This window comes from Gossypium raimondii, chromosome 1 (assembly GCF_025698545.1).
Source record: "Gossypium raimondii isolate GPD5lz chromosome 1, ASM2569854v1, whole genome shotgun sequence".
Taxonomy (NCBI): Eukaryota; Viridiplantae; Streptophyta; class Magnoliopsida; order Malvales; family Malvaceae; genus Gossypium; species Gossypium raimondii.
In genome coordinates, this window is record NC_068565.1 from 24,915,830 (window position 1) to 24,919,389 (window position 3,560).

Genomic DNA, 3,560 nt, shown 5'->3' on the forward strand with positions numbered 1-3,560 from the left:
ACATCGTGGCTTTGGAAGAAACTGCAAGATGCACTAGGTACAAAGCTACACTTAAGTACTGTTTTTCACCCACAGACGGATGGACAATCCAAGTGAATTATTTAAATTCTCAAGGATATGTTACGATGTTGCATTCTTGAGTTTGAAGGTAGGTGGGAAAAGAATTTGTCGTTGATTGAATTTACGTATAATAACAGCTATCAATCGAGTATAAAAATTGCACCATACGAAGCTTTATACGATCGAAAATGTCGAACACCTTTCAACTGGACTGAACTTAATGAGAATAAGATTCACGGGGTTGATTTGATTAAAGAGACCTAACAGAAAGTGAAAGTGATTCGTGATAATCCGAAAGCAGCGTCAGATCGTCAGAAATCGTACGCACATTTGAAACGGAAAGATGTTGAGTTTCAGATTGGGGATAAGGTGTTTTTTAAAGTATCTCCATGGAAGAAACTACTTAGATTTGGCAAAAAAGGTAAGTTAACTCTGAGATTCATCGGGTCGTATGAAATTTTCGAGCGTAGCGGGTCGGTTGCTTATAGATTGTTATTGCCACCTGAATTAGAAAAGATTCATAATGTATTTCATGTATCGATGCTTCAACGATATCGATTCGATCCCTTACATGTGATTTCCCCGTCTGAGATTGAGATTCAATCTGATATGACATACAAAGATGAACTGATCCGAGTTTTAGATCCGAAGTTAAAGAACTGAGAAATAAGAAAATTTATTTTGTGAAAGTCTTATGGCATCGACACGAGGTCGAACAAGATACTTGGGAAACTGAGGATGCTATGAGAGAGCAATACCCAAACCTATTCACTAGTAAGATTTTCGGGGACGAAAGTCCCTAAGAGAGGAGAGTTGTAACAGCTTGTTTTTGGGTCAAATCCGAACAGTGGTTTCGGGACCACAAATTTGAAGTGAAAATATTAATTTTATTATTATTCTAATGTTTACAGCATGTTAGTAGAGTCACATGAAAATTTCGTTAAGAAATTTTATCGTTTGCATGCTTAATTCGATAAAAAGGACTAAATTGTAAAAGGTGCAAAACTGGAGTTCTATAAGCTAAAGGTATTAAATAGCTATAGGGATTTCAAGTGGAAGTCCTTATTTGGTAATTAGGCCATTAAATGAGTTAGTGGATGTTCATGGCATGGTATTTATGAAATTTTTAAAGTTAGGTAAGGGCAATTAGGTAATTAGCCAATTAAAGATAAAAATTAAATAAAACAAATTAGTTATCATCTTCATGTAACATCCCGAAATAGGGCCTAAATGGAACAGTGGTTGCAAAACCATGAATTCGAGATAGAAAAGTTTATTGTGATTAATTTTTATGGTTTACCGATTGATTGGATGCATGTGTTAGAATACCGATAAGAAATTACAGCAATTGCATGTCTGAATTGCATATTAGGGTTTAATTGCAAAAGTAGGTAAATATGAGCTTTAGATGATAAAGGATTTAATTGAAGTGCATATTTGAAGTAGATGTCCTTAAATGATAATTAGACCATTAGATTTTCATGGACAAAAATGGGCATGCATAGATAAAAATAACTAAAGTTTTAATGAAGGGCATTTTAGTCATTTGGTAATAAAAAGAATGAAAAGGGAAAATGATGGCAAAATGTGCTCATCTTCTTCCATAAGGGCCGAAACTTCAAGGGACACCATAGCTAGGGTTCCTTCACTTTCTCAAGCTCATAGTAAGTGCATCCATAGGTGAAATGTGTTTATTTTGATGTTTTATGGTAGAATATGAAGCTTGAAATTGTGTTAAATAACTTTTGGTAGACGATTTTAAGTGAAAAGGAGTAAAACGATATAATCGGTAAATATACCTAATGTTCATAAGTAAATGTTAGAGTGGGAATTTGATGTTGCCATAGAAGGGAAAGATGTTCAGCCTGTCATAAAACATACGAATAAGGGATAGTTTAATTTTCGAGCTTTGGGACAAAAGTGTAAATATGCAAAAGTTTAGGGACAAAATCATAATTTTGACAAAGTTTGAGTCAAGGACTGTTTTGATGAATGTGAGTATTAAATAAGCGAAATTTGCTATTATAGATCAAGAGGAACAAAATCCGGAGTTAGACCGGGGATAGAAACAGGTTGAGGACTAAGTTGCTAGATTTGATCGTATTTTGTACCTATGTAAGTTTACGGTAAATAAATGCAATATTTCAATAATTATTATTAATGTTTTTATTTTCCAACAATTATGTACTTATTTTATGAAATTATTTAATGTTGACTCAAGTATGAGATGATAGAGAATCAGTGTTAAAAAGTCTCGTTGAAACATTAGGAATATATAGGATAAAAAGGTCATGACATTAGGGGATGAGATCCCATGTAAGACCATGTCTGGGACATGGCATTGGCATTATTGAGGTTATGAGAGGTCCCACGTAAGACCATGTCTGGGACATGGCATTGGCACCGAGATGAGAGGTCCCCCGTAAGACCATGTCTGGGACATGGCATGGGCACCGATATGAGAACTCCCATGTAAGACCATATCTGGGATATGGCATTGGTAGTACAGGAAACATCCTATGTAAGACCATGTCTGGGACATGGCTTTGGCATGTTATTATCAGATAGGAGACACGAGTATCCTTAGTATTCCAAGTAGTTCAACGGGCTAGTAAATATACTATGTTACATGAAAGTTTAGGTAAAAGCATAATAAATAGATCCAGGTGAGTTATAAGGGTGAAGAATATTTCAGTTATCAGTTGAGAAAGAAATTTCAGCAAGGGAGGGGAAGTTATAATCATGAGTTATTTAAGTAAGCAAGTAAGTAAACAAGTAAGAGAGTAAGTAAAGAAGAAGCAAAGACCATGATACTTGATGATGATTTATGAGTATAATTATTTATGATAAATGTTGTTATTTATTTTCTTGTAAACTTACTAAGCTTTATGCTTACTCCCTTTATTTTCCTTCTTTTTTATAGTATCGCCAAGCCAATTCAAGGATCGTAAGGGCGTCGGAGATCGTTTCACACTATCAACAGACCATCTCGGTTTTTTGTGGTTCAAAACGTTTTAAGTTATGGCATGTATAAGGACTTAGTAATTTTGTATGTGTCCTTATGATATGGCTAATGAATAGCATGTAAATATTCGATAATGATTAGCTATTGAAATGGCAATTTAAGAACATGTTTTGGTGTTATGTACGCCTAAATTATAGTTAATACAAAGAAATTATAAAAGAGTAAAAATTTGCAATGGAATAGGTTTTGGACAGCAACATTGATGTGATTTTGAAAAATTACCAAGGACAGCAGAATTGAAATTAGAGAGTGAATGAGATATAGAATTAAAGCTTATCGAGTCTATTTTCACATGAAAGAAACAGTGTAGGCAAAGAAATTTTATATTTTGTAATATTTGAACTTTAGTGAGACAGGATTAGAATCGTTTTTGAAGTCCCCTGTTCTGACATTAGAAAATCATTAAAAATTGCATTAAGAATTATGAGTCATAATTTATATTTCTAGATTTCTTAGTGAGTCTATTTTCAATAGA